We start from the raw sequence: 19,333 nt of genomic DNA on the forward strand, positions 1-19,333 counted from the left end.
TAGCCAGAAAAGGCAGCCTCCCCAGGCTCCATATCCCCAGTGCTGTGAGTCACAGCTAAGCACACTCACATTGATTCTTGTGTGCCTCCCCTCTCCCAGCTCTCTGTCTCTTCCTGAAGTTGTGCCCTCCCTTACCACCCCATCAGTGACAGATTTCCATTCATCATCATGGCTCCTGCCTCTCCCCACACTGAATCCTAAAACCCCCTTCTCCCTTTTTATCTCCTTTCCCACCCAGTTCCCTCCATCGATCTGCCTTCCATGACCATTCCATAGAATCAAACATCCTTTCTTGTGCCCATCTTCCTGTCCAGCCTTCTTGGGTCTTTGGAAGGTAGCATGGACATCCTGTATTTTATGGGACACATTCTGAGAGGGGAGAGGTCATGCATTGGCTCTGTTTCACTGAGCCACTGGATTATATTCCTGCCTTAGGCTCCTGGGTATATGTGATGTGCATAACTTAAGACAGCAGCTCCTAGGCCTTGTATAAGGAAAGCAAAACAAACAACTTCAGTTAGTTTATCAATACTTTTCCATTGTCTCTTTTAAAGCACTGTTTTGGATACTTTAATATGATTTAGTTAAAGAAATTACAAGCATTTTTTCTTTGTTTATGCTTAAATTTTGTTAATTTATATATAGAAGTCTTTGGCTACTGTGTATTTTCTATGCACCATGTGCTAGAAATTGAGTGCTCAATCCTTTGGAACTGGAGTTATAGACAGTTGTGAGCTGCCATATGGGAGCTAGCAATCAAAACTGAATGCTCTACAAATAAAACTAGAGCTCTTACCTGCTGAGCCACATCCTATCAATCATACATAGGAATTGCACACAGCCATTTACCCAAGAATTTCTCGAATTCATTGTTTTTAATAGTTGAGTAATATTCCATTGTGTAAATGTACCAATTTTCTGTATTCCTTCCTCTGTTGAAGGACATCTGGAACTAGAAAATATCATCCTGAGTGAGGTTATCCAACCACAAAAGAACACACATGGAATGTACTCACTGATAATTGGATATTAGCCCAAAAGCTAGAAATAATCCAAGATACAATTCACAGACCACATGAAGCTCGTGAACAAGGAAGACGAAAGTGTGGGTACTTTGGCTCTTCTTAGAAGGGGTAACAAAATACTCATGGGAGCAAATATGGAGACAAAGCGTGGGACAGAACCTGATGGAGGGGCTGTCCAGAGACTGCTCCACCTGGGTATCCATCCCTTGTGCATTCACCAAAGGTAGACACTAGTGTGGATGCCAGGAAGTGCATGCTGACTGGAGCCTTATATAGCTGTCTTCTTAGAGGTCTGCCAGAGCCTGAAATATACCGAGGTGGAAGCTCACAGCTAACCATTGATCGGATCATGGGTTTCCCAATGAATGAGTGAGAGAGAGAAGACTGAAGGTGCTGAAAGGGTTTTTCAGCTCCATGAGGAAAGCAACAATACCAACCAACCAGAGCTACCAGGGCCTAAACCACCAGCCTGGGACCACATAGGGAGGGACCCATGGCTTCAACTCTATATGTAGGAGAAGATGACAGTGTCAGGCATAGGTGGGTGAGGAAGTCCTTGGTCCAGTGAAGGCTGCATGGCCCAGTGAGGGGGAAATCATAGGTGGGGAGGTGAGAGTGGGAGGGTGGGTGGGGACATATCCTCATAGAAGCAGGAGGAGTGGGGATGGGATGGGGGGAGAAGGAGGATTACATTTAAAATACAAATAAAATATCCAATAAAATATTTGAAAAAAAATAGAATGGAATAACCCCATGTTAACTCAAATAAAACAGACTTACAACATTGAAAAAAATGGAATTGCACAAAGCCTGAGAATCATCCATGAGAAATGCACATAGCCTGTCAATAATCCACAAGAAACACCAACATCCTTTCAATCACCTATAGTAAACACACACATCCTGTCAATTATCCAAAGAAAACACCAACAGCAAGTCAATCATCCAATGGAAATTCAGGAGCCAGTCAAATATCTATAGGAAATGCCTACGAACTATCTATCATTCTCAGAAAATGATCTCGATCTGTTACCTGTATGAAGGAAACACCACAGCCTGTCAACCATCCCTAGAAAACACAGTCTGTCAACAATCCATAGGACATGCCCACAGCCTGTCAGCCATTCACATGACACAACCACAGCCTGAAAATCATCCAGAGGAAACACCCATGGTGTGTCAATAAGCAACAGGAAACACCCACAACATGTCTATCATTCATAGGAAATTCCCATAGCATGCCATTCATCCATAAGAAATGCCCACAGCTTGTCAGTCAACCAAAGGACACACCCACAGCCTGTCAATTATCCATACTAAATGCCCACAGCCATCCACATAACTATCCACATAATACTCCCACAAGTATGTCAGTCATCCCCAAGATATTCACAAAGCCTGTCAGTCATACAGAGGAAACACTCACAGCCTGTCAGTCATCCATAGTAAACACCCACAGCTTGTCACGCACACATGGCGATGGAACACAGCCTGTCAATCCTCCATAGGAAATGCCCTCAGTCTGTCAATCCTCCAGAGGATAAACCTACAGCCTGTCAATCATTTAAAGGACAAGGTTACAGAGTGTTTGTCATCCAGAGAAGAACATAGCCTGAGATTTGTCCATAGGACAAGCCCCAAGCCTGTTGGTCATCCATATTAAATAACCACAGTCTGTCAATCATCTGTAGGATGTGCACACAGCTTGTTAATGGACCACAGTACACTGAAGTGGAAACGTCTAGTTCTTTGAAATTCAGTTATGTCAAATGATGTTTTGCTGCAGCAAACAGGTAAAAGGATGTCTTGGTAAAGCAAACACGTGAAAGAATGCTTTCCTGAAGCAGACCCAGGTGAAAAGATGTTTTGATATAGCAGATATGTGAAAAGGACCTGTGATGAAGGAGTATAAATATGACCACACCAACAGTGGGACATGAGCACTGAGCCTTGGTTTGGGTTGCTCTGCCTTGCTGTAGCTTTGCTGAGCTCAACTTGCAATAAAACTGCTATTGAGAGAAACTTGCCCAAGAGCTGCTCCTGACACTTCTGCAGCAGCTTGCCACTTCCAGGGCCTTGCCTTAGGTTGATGGGCGATCCTGCTGGTTTCTTCAGGGTTGAACTAGAGCTTCCTGGTGTCTGCTTGCTGAAAGGAATGGACTGTAGCTGCTGGTTTGTGCCTGGTGTCTTTCTGCCTCGAGGACTGGTTTGCAGCTGCTTGGTTGTATTTGGTGTTTGTTACAGGACTGAACTGCTGCCAAAGAAGATCAAGTTCATCCCCAAAGAACTATTGCTGAACAGGTCCACTTCCCTCATATCCATAATTTTGCTCTTCCACTGCTGTTGGGGGCCGACTTTTAGCAGAAAGCGGCTATCAGCTTTGCAGCCATCTTGAGCGATATACCCTGACATGAGACTTGGATTACAATAGCCTACAACAGCTGAGCACACTCCGATAATCTTGGTTTAGATACCTTGAGATTAAAGGTGTGTGAGATTAAAGGTGTGTGAGATTAAAGGTGTGTGACTTAAGAGTATAACTTAGAAGTATAGAGATCAGAGTTAGAGACAAGACCTAAGGGCATGATTAAAGGTGTAACTTAGAGGCGTGACTTAGAAGTAAGACATATAAAAGGCAGAGACAGAACAGATCAGAATCAGACACATCAGACATTACATAGAAGACACTTGGCTCCAGACAGACACAGCAGACAGAGGAGACAGAGAAGGAGACACTTAGAGGAAGAGAGACTGAAGAATAAATGGGATTGAATCACACCCTGTCTGCCACCCCAACGTGGGGCTAGTGTGGACCCCAACATTATTTTGTCGCCCAACGTGGGGCTAGTGTGGACTCCAACACACTGCCTCTGCTGGGTGGTGGGCTAGAGGAGAGGTCGAACACTTATTAAATGTAGGATGGAAAAGGATTTATGCTCTCACTGTGGTTTAGGTGTAATGGGTAACCCTGCTTCTAATGTGGTAGAAGAAATGGCAGATTATGAGGGCATAGCAATGTTGCTTAAGGAAGTTGACAACAAGGCAGCTACTGTCCCTGGGTGGTCTATTCCGGTGTTCCCAGAGGGGTTTTCTGCTTTTTCTTTGTAGAGTTCACATATACTGTTCTGCAGATGATTGGAGGAAAATTATTTTGAAATCATTTTATCTGAGAGCTTCAATATGTATATATTTTTTGAAATCTTCTTCCCAGACAACACAGACTATCAGATGAACTACTGGATAACTCTTCTTACCAGTAATTAACAAAACACACGTTCTGCTTCTTCTTGTCCATCTGACTGTGTCAAGTCAGGAAGGGTAGTCATTTACCAGCACACATTCACTCAGAAGAAGAAACTTTACAGTTGAGACATAAACATAACCCACTATCATGTTTTAATAAGAGCAAAATTTGATTCTAAGAAAAACAGTTTTATATATTATTTTGGTTTCAAAGTAGCTACAGTCCCACCAGGCAGCTAGAAAAATCCTAAAATCATTTCCCTCTGAAGTCATAAATAATTCATCATCATCCCATACTTTGTCCTCTTTCTTCTTCATATCTTCATAGTTTTAATTTCCAGACTCTGGTAGAATAAATATCTCCAACACTAAACTCACAGATCTCAACACTTTCAAATTCTGAAGGCTTATGCCTCTTAGAAAGAAACCATGGGTCTGCAGATTCAGCTCAGCAGTAGAGCCTGTTATACAGTCCTGGGTTTTATTTTCAGCATTGATAAAAATGAAAAAGTAAAAAAAAATCATATTGGTCATACACCATCTTTGCTCTTTATGGTATAATCTTAATATTTTGTAAATAGAAATAATTTGGAGGGAAACAAATCATATCTTGTGTGCACTATCATGTTATCAGAAATAAAAAGGCAAAATTAAATATACAAAAATTACAAAAATCATCCAAACACAAACACTCACAAAATAAATAGGGATACAGTAAAGCTGGGAGACAGGACATAATGAATCATGCTGATAGCACTGATTTGTCCCTGCCTCAGGCTCCTGCTTTTATCTCATTCAGAACACAGGCTTCCCATGCAGAGCTCATCCTGTTACCATTCCTACTTGAAATCAAATGGGAAGATGTTTCTGATGATGAACGTCATGAATTTTTTCCTAATAGCTTTATAAAAAGCAATGTAGGGAATGGAAGCAGGAAGTTTTGTTTCTGTTGACAGCACTGTGTCAGAAGGATTTAGTCCACTGTTTCTCTGCATACTGATAGCTCCTTCTTCAGAGCTCCTGATAAAGCAGAAGATGGGGTAATGTGGAAATAAAGGCAGCAAATGATTGTCCATTCAAGAGTCCAGTCCACGTTATTTCGATTATACTGACAATAGCAACAAGAATCTTCAGGAAAAATATAGGAAAATCTTCCTTCTGAATGTGATCACAGGTGACCATGGACACACACACCAATGTTCTGAACAATGTGAGTGTAGAATGAACATTTAACAAACAAATCCCAGAGGCAGGTTCACTACCTGCCTTAATGGTTTGTGTTCCTGAATGAAAGACACACACAAAGGCTTTACTTTTGAGATACCCTAATCAGCACAATCGCTGGGCCACTGCCTAATCTCCACACACTTGATCCACCTCCCACCAATAGTCCCGAGTTTTCCCTTACTAGACTCCATATTCAATTTTGGCTGCTCTGGATCGAGAGGGCTGCCCAACTGAGACACTCTGAGCAGTGCTCTCCTGGCTCCTTCAGCATGCAGAAGAATGGAAATCAATCTATTCTTATCTTCTTGTATGAAGAACTCAAGGAATCAGACTCCAGACAATCTAACAACCCTATTAAAAATGGGGTACAGAGCTAAACAAAGAATTCTCAACGGAGAAAACTCGAATGATCAAAAAGCATGTAAAAAAGGTTCATGGGGCTGGAGAGATGGCTCGGCGGTTAACAGTACTGACTGCTCTTCCAGATCCTGGGTTCCATTTCCAGCAACCACATGGTGACTCATAACCATCTGTAATGTGGATTCGATACCCCCTTCTAGTATGTCTCAAAACAGTGACAGTGTACTCATATTCTTAAAATAAAACTTTAAAAAAAAGAGAAAAAAAGATATGTTCATCTTTAATCATCAGGGAAATGCAAATCAAAACAACCCTGAGGTTCCACCTCATATCAGTCAAGCTAATGGCTAAGATCAAAAACTCAAGTGACAGCAGATGCTGGCAAGGATGTGGAGAAAGAGGAACACTTCTCCATTGTTGGTGGGATTGCAAGCTGGTACAACCTCATTGGGAATCAGTCTGGTGATTCCTCAGAAAATTGAACATAGTATTACATGAGGACCCAATTATGCCATTCCTGGGCATATACACAAAAGATGTTCGAACATAAAACAAGGACACATGCTCCACTATGTTCATAGCAGCCTATTTATAATAGCCAGAAGCTGGAAAGAACCCACATGTCCTTCAACAGAGGAGTGGATACAGAAAATATGGTACATTTACACAACGGAGTACTACTCAGCTATTAAAAATTATGAATTCATTAAATTCTTAGAAAATGTATGGAACTAGAAAATATCATCCTGAGTGAGGTAACCCAGTCACAAAAGAACACCCATGGATTGCACTCACTAATAAGTGGATATTAGCCCAAAAGCTCAGAAAACCCAAGATACAACTTACAGACCACATGAAGCTCAAGAAGAAGGAAGGCCAAATATGGGTGCTTTGGGTCTTCTTAGAAGGGGTAACAAAATACTCATGGGAGAAAATACAGAGACAAAGTGTGGAATGGAAACTGAAGGAGAGGCTGTCCGAAGACTGCCCCACTTGGGGATCCATCCCATATACAGTCACCAAAGGCAGACACAGTTGTGGTTGCTAAGAAGTGCTTGCTGACAGGAGCCTGATATAGCTGTGTCCTGAAAGGCTCTGCCAGAACCTGACAAATACAGAGGGGGATGCTCACAGCCAACCATTGGACTGAGCATGGGGACCATTCACTAACTTAAGTGTGTTCTGAAGTAACTGGCAGGGTCCAGTGGAGACCACATAACTTATATGGATGTTGATCTTTTGCCTAGTTGATTCCTCAACCATAAGAGAAGCTCTGTATGTAGTTCCCCATTGTCTAGCATAGTTCATATTCCTAGAACAATGGCACATGTCATCTCTGCGCAGATATTGGATGAAAGGAGAGTGTGTGGACACTGCCCTGACATGTTACGTCCAGTGCCAAGCAGCAGGCTGGTCTTTGCCTAACTCTTCTACCCTGCAGTTTCTCATTTGCCTGTGCTCTACTTCACCACATATAAGTCCTCATGATACCATAGGTAGAAAGTATCACTGGAACTAAATCCTCAGCAATGTGCCTCATGCTGCGATGGTAGTCATGAATATTTAGTGAGACAATAATATAATGTATATTATCTATGCATAAGAAACGTCACTCAAGACAATTCAGAAGCTCGTTAGTGTCCATTGAAAACCTGGTGTTTGCAAAGAAATATGTGAACTCTATGCCAAAGCAAAAGACGATCAAAGCTCCCTGGAGAGTGAACAACAACCAAGATTCCACTAAGACAATCAGATGAGTGAAACATAGAAGGTTTTGTGTGTGGATACTTCAGAGTGAGAGTCACAGAGACAATTCAAAGAAGGCTGAGCATACTGAGCTAGGTCTAACAGTAACTATTACAATGGGTGTGACTTTAATGTGGCTTCACAAAGTGCATGCAGGGGGAAAAAGAAGATCACATTAGGGGGAGAGTGTTCTTACTGCAGCTTTTCACTGACTCCTTGCCAGGCAGACCTTTCTTCTTCAAGTTTACTTGAATGGGCTACATTCATTTTCCTACCCAAGGTTTTGATGTTCTTTGCCTGGAACATACTCTTTTGTCTCTTTCCCCTGATTCATACAAGTTTCCTCTAAGTTCTCCTTAGAAACATTACTCCTTCAAAAATAAATTCCCTGGATCTAGTCTGTTCCTCTCATACCAACAGCCACTGACTTTAGGCTGCCTGGCCAGCTTTTCTTTACAAAACTTCTTGGGATATTTATCATGGCTGTAACTATAGTTAGTTACAATGTATTTCAATCTATTGTTCATAATCTTAATGTTTTTATCCCTTTCTGATGGCTATCCCAGCAGGCCCACTGATGTCCACATCCTAAAATTCCCTAATGGAACTAAATTCCAGTATACTTGGTCAAGCTGATTGTACAGTGGAGAGTCTTTTAAAAGTGGAGGGTCAGTCCTACAAAAACTGAAAATCAAGGGAACTAAATCATGTTCTGACAGCAATTTACAGAAGTAAATTGTGATGGAAACTTTAGAAGATGCTAAGACATCTCAAAACATTCCACTTTGAATAATAAACAGAGTTTTGTCTTCTGAATTCTGAAGTTCACACTTTTTACCTGACTGCCACCATTCTTTATCCTGTAGGAGAGTGAGGTCCACCTAATTCCTTCTCTGTCCGTCATGCTTACTGAAAATCTAGAAAAAATAGACAATTTTCTAGACAGGTACCAGATACCAAAATTAAATCAGTTGTTAGAACGAACATCTTTAATAAAAGGTCAGCCCTCTAAAAAATTATCTTGATACTAAAACTTGTTTTGAGAATTGTATATTGCAGAATACACAGCCTTGGTGTATCTACTCATCAAGCAAACTGAGCAGACCTGCTCAGACCTCCGATGTCCTGGAATTCCATCTGGATGCAGTGAAGACACAGTGTCAGAAGCTTATCAATTTACTATTCCCCCCAACCCTCTTCTAATATCTCAACACCCATAATCAGCTTGAAGAAGTTAATGAAGAGTCAGCGCCCCAATTCCCTGGGCTTGGGGACTAAGGTGGTTAATATTGGACTGTCTTTCTAGGGAAAAGTAGTGGTTTTGTTGGAACAGGGAGGATTAGCTAGGATTTACTACATATCCATAGCCTATTGGTAGAAATCTGTATAATTATTATCAAGGTGAAGTTATAATTTCTTAAATAGTACAAAATTTACTTTGATTTCAAATTTAAGGTTTTCATTGGTATGAGCTTCTTATTGATATAAAAGAGAGATGAATATTGATGCTCTCATGGGCCTGTATAACACATTTAAGAATACAAGGCTTAGACCCAGTCCTTCTTTAACTTTTTTAACTGATCTGAGATGGTTAGCCTGTGAGTTAAGGGACTATAGCAAATTCATGGCTTTGAGTTTATTGTTAGGGTGTTTTCTATGTTTTATTTAGAAATAACTGAGAAGAGTTAACAGACAACAGTCCAGATTACCTTACATGGATAGTTGGTTTTCAAAATGTCAGAAGTACACAGAATTGACGTTACAAACATTTCTATATTAATGTTCATATTGATTAGAGACCTGCTTGCTCCTGACAGCTTCCTGTATTGGATTCTAAGAAGAAATTGAGCATCTTTGGAGTTACTCCAGTTGTGTGGAGACAGCCACTAGGCAAGAATTGCCTCTTTCCATCTACAGACAAATTACTGTCCAGAAAAGGACACACTTGCAGAATAGTCGACTGATCATGTCTGCCTAGACAGAGTAATCAGCCCTTAATAATTCTGCATCACTAAGGTCTGTCAGATGATTCTGGGCCAGAAGGCTGAAGATTGGATGCTCCAACGTTCTGTGGTATAGGGACTGTCCAGGTGTTCAGAGGTCTCTATAAATTGGCTAAGTTTTAGAAGGTATGCTTTGTGCTTCCCATAATTTGAGTTAACTCAGTCATTCTGGATTTCTGATGGGGTTGAAAACCTATAGTCTCATAGCCAATCCTGGCTATTCACTTTGAGAGAAAAGATCTGAGAGAATGATTTTCAGCTGACATTCATTCTAAAGCCAAGAAAAAAAGCCAGGTTCAGAACTAAGTGTTTTAGTTAGGAGAGATGACAGAGGTTCTGGTTAGTCAACAAAATGATGGACTGGGTATTAGGACTATCTTGTACCCCACTGGTACAAATAGGCATAATTATGCTCTAATTGTATTTTGAGAAAAAAGTTTTATTTCAACAGAAAGGGTAGGATATGTAGGAGGAGCAAAGAGGGAAGGAGTACAGAGAGAAAGAGAAGGAGTAAGAAGAAAAGAAGAAGAAGGAGAGGAGAACCTAGGTGATGAGAGAGAGAAAGAGAGAGAAAGAGGAGAGGGCATGGAGGCAGATGTTCACGTGTCTACACCAGTCAAAGATAGTTGATATATATAGGTTGGGTATTGGGATTCTGATTGAGCAATAACAAATTTATAAAGCCTTTGATTAACATTTTTTAAAAAAAATTGTATAAAAGCAAAAAGGAAAAGGGGGCATGGGATAGGGGTTTTCTAGGGAGAGGAAATGGGAAAAGGGGATGGCATCTGAAATGTAAATAAAATATCCAATAAAAAATTAAATCAGGAGCAGATAAACCATCTAAACAGTCCCATAACCCCTAAAAAATAGAAGCAGTCATTAAAAATCTCCCCACCAAAAACATCCAGGACCAGATGGTTTTAGTGCAGAATTCGATCAGACCTTCAAGGAAGTCCTAATACCAATTCTCTTCAAGCCAGTCCATCCAATAGAAACAGAAGGAACACTACCCAATTCATTCTAAGAAGCTACCATTATACTCATACCCAAACCACAGAAAGACCGAACAAAGAAAGAGAACTACAGACCAATCTCTCTTATGAATATTGATGCAAAAATACTCAATAAAATTCTTACAAACCGAATCCAACAACACATCAAAACAACTATCCATTATGATCAAGTAGGCTTTATCCCAGGAATGCAGGGATGGTTCAATATTCAGAAATCCATCAATGTAATCCACTACATAAATAAACTCAAAGAAAAAACCCACATGGTCATCTCACTAGATGCTGAGAAAGCATTTGACAAAATTCAACATCCCTTCATATTAAAAGTCTTGGAAAGATCAGGAATTCAAGGCCCATACCTAAACATAGTAAAAGCAATATACAGCAAGCCAGCAGCCAACATCAAACTAAATGGAGAGAAACTTGAAGTAATCCCATTAAGATCAGGGACTAGACAAGGCTGTCCACTCTCACCTTACCTATTTAATATAGTGCTGGAAGTCCTAGCTAGAACAATTAGACAACAAAAGGAAGTAAAAGGGATACAACTAGGAAAGGAATAAGTCAAAATTTCACTATTTGCAGATGATATGATAGTATACTTAAGTGACCCTAAAACTTCCACCAGAGAACTCCTAAACCTGATAAACAACTTTAGCAAAATGGCTGGATATAAAATCAACTCAAACAAATCAGTAGCCTTCCTCTATTTAAAGGATAAACAGGCTGAGAAAGAAATTAGGGAAATGACACCCTTCACAATTGTCACAAAGAATATAATATATCTTGGAGTGAATCTAACCAAGCAAGTGAAAGATCTGTATGACAAGAACCTCAAGTCTCTGAAGAAAGAAATTGAAGATCTCAGAAGATGGAAAGATCTCCCATGCTCCTGTATTGGCAGGATTAACTTAGTAAAAATGGCCATCTTGCCAAAAGCAATCTACAGATTCAACGCAATTCCCATCAAAATTCCAAATCAATTCTTCATAGAGATAGAAAGAGCAATTTGCAAATTCATTTGGAATAACTAAAAACCTGGATAGCGAGAACTATTCTCAACAATAAAAGAACTACTGGGAGAATCACCATCCCTGACCTCAAACTGTACTACAGAGCAGTAGTGATAAAAACTGCAGGGTATTGGTACAGAGACAGGCAGAAAGATCAGTGGAATAGAATTGAAGATCCAGAAATGAACCCACATGCCTATCGTCACTTGATCTTTGACAAAGGAGCTAAAACCATCCAGTGGAAAAAGGTCAGCATTTTCAGCAAGTGGTGCTGGCTCAACTGGAGGTCAGAATGTAGAAGAATGCAAATTAATCCATTCGTATCTCCTTGTTCAAAGCTCAATTCCAAGTGGATAAAGGACCTTCACATAAAACCAGATACACTAAAACTAATAGAAGAGAAGTTGGGGAAGACCTTTGAATATCTAGGCACAGGGGAACAGTTCCTGAACAGAACACCAATGGCTTATGCTCTAAGATCAAGAATTGACAAATGGGACCTCATGCAATTGCAAAGCTTCTGTAAGGCAAAGGACACTGTCAATAAGACAAAACAGCAACCAACAGATTGGGAAAAGATCATTACCAATCCTACATCCAATAGAGGGCTAATATTGAATATATACAAAGAACTCAAGAAATTAGACGCCAGACAACAAAATAACCCCATTAAAAATGGGGTACAGAGTTAAACAAAGAATTCTCAACTGAGGAAACTCGAATGGCCGAGAAGCACCTTAAGAAATGCTCAACATCCTTAGTCATCAGAGAAATGCAAATCAAAATAACCCTGAGATACCACCTGACACCAGTCAGAATGGCTAAGATCAAAAACTCAGGTGATAGCAGATGCTGGCATGGATGTGGAGAAAGAGGAACACTCCTCCATTGTTGGTGGAATTGCAAGCTGGTACAACCACTCTGGAAATCAGTCTGGTGGTTCCTCAGAAAACTGTACATAGCACTACCTGAGGACCCAGCTATACCACTCCTGGGCATATACCCAGAAGATGTTCTAATTGTATTTTGAGAGAACCTTTTTTTTTAACAGGAAGGGTAATGTGTAGGAGGAGCTTAGGTGGGAAGGGTCCTGAGAGAAAGAGAAGGAGTAAAGAGAGGAAGAGAAGAAGGAGAGGTGAAGCTAGGTGATGAGAGAGAGAAAGAGAGAGAAAGAAAGGGGGAATATGGAGGCAGATGTTCACGTGTCTCCACCAGTCAAAGGTAGTGGATATATCTAGGGTGGGTATGAGGTTACATCTCTGATTGAGCATTACCAAGCTTATAAAGCCTTTGATTAACATTTTTTAAAAGTGTATAAAAGCAAAAAAGGGGCATGGGATAGGGGTTTTCTGGGGGTGTGGGTAAATGGGAAAAGGGAATGGCATCTGAAATGTAAACATAATATCCAATAAAAAAGAAAAAAGAAAAAAGAAAACCATACAGCAAACATCATCCTAAACAAATATACCCTCAAACATTCACATTAAATTAGAAATCAGAAATATGAAAGCTGTGTTTCATCTTAACCCTGCTCTATAAAATAATTGAAGTCTTAGCTTGAATAACAGCACAAGTGAATGACTTAGATGTACACACATGAAAGAATGAAGCCAAGGTCTATTGGGGCATGAGTGGTTTATACACACAAAAGTCTCTAAAGCATCCACCAAAATTCTCCTGCAGCTAGCAGATTACTAAGCAGTGCATTAGAGGAAAAAGCAAGACATAAAACAGACCTGCCTACCTACATACAAATACCCAACACACTGAGAAAATAAGCACGCTAACAATACTATATAGAGATTCTCACAAATATCATAGATTAAATATAACCAAGGAAATGAATGACTTGTACAATAAAAAGCCTCAGCTTAATGAAAATAAATAGAAGGAGATAAAGTAAGTTGGAAAGATCCCAAGCTCTTGGACCAGCAGGATTAATATGGTGAAGTTGGCTGTGATGGTGTGTATATGCTTGGCCCAGCGAGTAGCACGAGTAGAAGATATAGCCCTGGTAGAGTAGGTGTGGCCTTGTTGGAGTAGGTGTGTAACTTGTGGACAAGGGATTTAAGACCCTCATCCTAGCTACCTAGGAACCAGTATTCTGTAGCAGCCTCCAGGTGAAGATGTAGAACTCTCAGCTCCTCCTGAATCACGGCTGCCTGGAGGCTGCCAGGCTCCTTCCTGATGATAAACGACTGAACCTCTGAATCTGCAAGACAGCTCCAACTAAATGATGTCCTTATAAGAGTTGCCTTGGTCATGGTGTCTGTTCCCAGCACGAAAGTCCTGAGTACAACACTGGCCATTCCACCAAAATTTATCTAGAGACTCTATGCATTCCCTAAGAATTCAAACACAATTCTTTAAAGAAATTTAGATTTCAATCTTTAATTTTATATGTCAATACAAAAGCGATATTACTCAAAGGAGTCATAAACAATGATGACGCTAGAGGTATTACCATCACAGATTTGCAGTAGTCATGAACAATGATGATGCTAGAGGTATTACCATCACAGATTTGCAGTAGTCATGAACAATGATGATGCTAGAGGTATTACCATCTCAGATTTGCAGTAGTCATGAACAATGATGATGCTAGAGGTATTACCATCACAGATTTGCAGTAGTCATGAACAATGATGATGCTAGAGGTATTACCATCACAGATTTGCAGTAGTCATGAACAATGATGATGCTAGAGGTATTACCATCACAGATTTGCAGTAGTCATAAACAATGATGATGCTAGAGGTATTACCATCACAGATTTGCAGTAGTCATGAACAATGATGATGCTAGAGGTATTACCATCTCAGATTTGCAGTTACGCCACAGAGCTTTGGGAATAAAAAATGTGTAATAGCATCATTAACAAGATTCATTGACTAGTGAAATATAACTAAGCATCTATACATAAACTTGTGCCCATGCACCCACCGGTCATTTAAGAAAAAAGTCCACAGTATATGGAGAACTGACAGCAACTTTAACAAATTATACTGATCAATACAGATAGCTACATGGGAAAGAAAGAAACTTAGTCCTTTACCCAGACCAAGCACAAAAGTCAATTCCACATGCATTAAGGAGCAGAACATGACCATTGATAGCACAAATGTGACAGAAGAGAAAGTAGAAAATATGCTTGAGCTCATTGGACAGAATAGTATTTCCCGAACAGTACCCCAATAGTATAGAGAGTAAACCCAAAAATTCATAAAGCAGACCTCATGAAACCAAAACATTCACATAAACCAAAGACACCATCATTTGACTGAAAAGGATGCCTCTACCATCATTTAATTGGAGCTGTCTTGCAGATTCAAAGGTTCAGTCCTTTATCATCAGGAAGGAGCCTGGCAGCCTCCAGGCAGCCATGATTCAGGAGGAGCTGAGAGTTCTACATCTTCACCTGGAGGCTGCTACAGAATACTGGCTTCCAGGTAGCTAGGATGAGGGTCTTGAATCCTTTGTCCACAAGTGACATACCTACTCCAACAAGGCCACACCTTTCTACCAGGGCCATATCTTCTACTAGTGCCACTCCCTGGGCCAAAAGTCTAACTAACTCCTTAAAAAAGTATATTTACAATATAAATACAAGTAAAACATTATCTATTAAGCTTCATCTCTACTTAGTAGCATTCAAGATACACAAGGTACTCCGCATGGTACAGAACAGAAATGTAAACATGGTTATCCCAAAGCTATAAACACTCGAAACTAAAATAGTGACTTGCCTGTAGGATATTCTGGTTCAGCATTGGAACAAATATTAAGGAAATATTTATATTTCCTGATTATATTTAAGACACACTCCATACCTGAAACTCATACCTGAAACTGCTAAAGCAGCCACAATCTTAAGATTAGATATTTCTTGAGCCAAGACAAAAACCCAATACTATTACCATGTTAAAGTACCCTATCAATAAAATGACTCTCATACCTATATATCTTCATTTTAATCAGCTCTCACTAGAAAAGCATCATCTTCTGGCAGAATGTGGAAACTAACACAGAGACCCCAAACTGGAAAGTGTACAAAGAAGGTGGGAGCCCAATTTTAAATGGGATGACTTCTTTAAGACTCTCCCTCAAGACATTATTTTCTCTATAGAAAAGGAAACAGAGATTCTAAGAGCAGAGGTGATAGATTACTCTAAGGGTACAGGGCCTTCCAGACATAATAGCATATCAAGAAACATTTCCCAACCAAGTCGCCATGAAAAAGAAAAGAAAAGAATAACATAGAATCTGTGAGGCTATACTGAGAAATCAATAGGATTCAAATAATGGATTACTCAGCAAATGATGGTAGAGGTCAATACATTCATTTTAGTGCATTCAGAGGACGTGTGATAGATCCACGAAGGACAGCACCCTGTGCACCAACCTGTTTTCCCTTTATTTATGCGAGCAGAGATCAATATGCATGTACCAATTCAGGTATTTTATGTGAGTAATTTCTGCAGTTAAATGAATATAAATGTCCTTCACTTCAGAAGACAGATGTGATATTTGGCTGACACTGATATTAGATGTATGGTAAAAGCTATTCTGACTGGAATGTGTCAGGTCTACAACTAGGATTCACTGGCATTCACTGTGTTTTGGTGAACAGGTTCTCTCTATGTGAGGAGAACAATTCCCTCTCAGGCATTTACCAGATAGTACAATTCAAAAGACTTGAGCCTTGATCAAGGAAAATCCATGCAAGGCATGTCTGTGTGGCCACAGTATCCTGAAACTGACCCATTTTCCTGTTTAGCGATTAGGAAGGTAGCAGGCTAATAGCATGACAATCGATATATCCACAACAAATGCAATCCCCAATGAAATTCAAGTGAGATTTGTTCAGAGGTAAGTGGCATAGCAATGGTGCAGTAGCATGAACAGAAGATGACCGTTGGAGAGATGACCATTTATGGAGTCTGGTTAGTGTATTCTGTAAAGTTATGAAGGAAAGCCAGCACAGCAATGTTAGAAAGTGTCCAAGGAGCACCAAGGACCCAGATGTGAAACAATGCAGCTGCAAGGCCAGGGTTTCCACAGAGGTCAATGTGTTGCATTGTTGAGGCAGTAGCCCTGTCTCCCTGTGTACAAAAGTCACATGCTTCTTAAGCTCATGTCACTGCTTTCTTAAGACTTGGCTCTTTCCTGAGGAAAGTTGTCAGTGTCCTCAGCCTGTGCTAAGCCAACCTTATCAATCAGGACACTGTTCAGGATTCATTTTCATCTCTCAGCTGCTGCCCGGTCCACTCCTTTATAGGTTCCCAGCACAGATGTGCCCTTCTTGCCTTTGGCTGTTGGCAGGTACTGCATCCATCTTTCTGGTTTGCTCTGTCTTCAGAGCACTATACTAGAAAATGTATAAATAGACATAAAATATGCAATGTTATATTTTTACTTATTCACAGTATATCTCTCTCTTCCCCTTTCCAGTCACCCCCTCCCACAATATTTTCCCCTCACCTTCTCCTTTGATTGGGTGGGGAGCCCTTCGTTATCCCAACACCCTGGCATATGAAGTCTCTGTGAGGCTAGGTGCATCCTCTCCCACTGAGGACAGACAAGGGAGCCCAGCTAGAAGAACATAGCACACAGACAAGCAGCAGCTTTTTGGACAGCCCCTGCTCCAGTTGTTCAGGACCCACATGAAGATCAAGCTGCACATCTGTTATACATGAACTGGGAGGCTTAAGTCGAGCCTCTGTATGTCCTTTGGTTGGTGGTTAAGATTCTGAGAAGCAGAAGTGTCCAGGTTAGTTAACTCAGCTGGTCTTCCCATGGAGTTCCAGTCCCCTTAAGGTCTGCATTTTTCCTCTGATTCCTCCATAGGAGTCCCCAAGCTCCACCTACTGTTTAGCTGTGGGTATCTGCATGTGTCTGAGTCATCTGGCAGGTGAAGCCTCTCAGAGGACAGCCATGCTACATACCTTTCTGCAAGTATAACAGAGTTGTCCTGAAGTGTCAGGGAGTGGTGCTTGTCTATGGGATGGGTCTCAAGTTTGACTAGTTATTGGTTGGTCATTTTCCCAGTCTTTACCCTCAATCCCTGATTTTTCTTCCAGGTTGTTTATATGGCAGATTACTTTGATGAAGTTTTGTAAACTGAACCATCTCCACATTCCTTGGATGAGGCCTACTTGATCATGATGGGTGGTGGTTTTGATGTTATCCTGCATTCAGTCTGCAAGTACTTTATCGAGTTGTTTTGTGGAGACTTCAATACCTCAGTTCATATAACAGTGGACTGGAGTTGACAAATATAGTTAATACATAGTTTTATAACTTTATCACTTATATATAACATATGTATATGTGCTGAGCATGTAGGTCAGTGGTGGAGCACTTGTCATCTAAAAGTGCTAGAGCACATGTGAGACTATAAAGGAACTGAGAACTGGGAACCTTCTTATTCCTGTTGGAACTGTAAATATGAAATAGTAGAGCCTCGAGCACCTGAATGTGCATAGAAGTTATAAAAGACAAATGGAAGAAACCCCAAATAACACAGCGTGATGAATGGGTAACCAAAGTGAGGTGTATTAATACAGTGGACTCGTAACTAGATATGGAAAGAGGTATTGATACTATTCTATAACACAAATAAAGATTACAAACATTAAACTCTGTGAAAGAATTTAAACACCAAAAGGGGGATATTTCTATATTAGATGATTTTATTTCTATTAAATAGCCAGAAGGAGCAGGGTGTCGATTCCTCATAACTTTAATCCCAGCACTCAGGAAGCAGAGGCATGTAGGTCTCCATGAGTTTGAGAACATTCTGGTTTCCAGAGCTAGGTTCAGGACATCAAAGGCTACACACACACACACACACACACACACACACACACACACACACACAAACTCTCTCTCTCTTACACACTTTCTTGAAAATAAATTAAACAAACAAAAAACTACCTAAACCAAAATCCAACAATCAATCAAACAGCAGCAACAACAACAAAAACCAAAAGAATAAGAAATCTAAAGCAGAAGTTAGATTGGGTTACAGCCTATTTACTCATTAACCAAAGGACCCACAGAAACCCCTACATATCACAGGCTACTGTGAAAGCTATTGGTGCTCTACACAACCTGATTTTAAGGTCCTAGTGTTGAAGGTAACACTTCTGTCATCAAAGAGAGTTAGGTTGAGCTGACTAACAACTTGATAGGGGGTAGGGTCTGGAGGAATAAAGAGTAGCTTCTAAGGACCACAGGGTAGCTTCTCAAAGACAAAAATGTTTTCTAAAACAAATAATATGATGGGTGCGTAGTTTCCATGACATACTAAGAAAGCACTACTAGATTGTGTAGCAGATTGTGTACTTTTAAAGAATGAACTTAGTACATAAGTGTACTACCAACCTGTAAACCTATTATTACTGAAAGATTATATTTATTTCATGTGTATGTATGTTTTGCCTACATGTAAGTGTGTACTCTGTATATGTCTGGGCTTGTGATGATACAAGAGGGTTCTGGATCTCCTATAATTAGTTTTGAAGATGGTTGTGGTCTGCCTTGTAGGTGTTATTATGAGTTGCAGAGATTGTAGCTGATGGATATTGAGGCTTACCTTTGTCCTCCAGTAGCATACACGTCACCTTCCAGTATTACGAACTCTGGTTAGTAAGCTGAAGAGTCAAGACAGACCCCAGCTCAACCTATTCCACTGTGAT

This window comes from Arvicanthis niloticus, chromosome 16, assembly GCF_011762505.2.
Source record: "Arvicanthis niloticus isolate mArvNil1 chromosome 16, mArvNil1.pat.X, whole genome shotgun sequence".
Taxonomy (NCBI): domain Eukaryota; kingdom Metazoa; phylum Chordata; class Mammalia; order Rodentia; family Muridae; genus Arvicanthis; species Arvicanthis niloticus.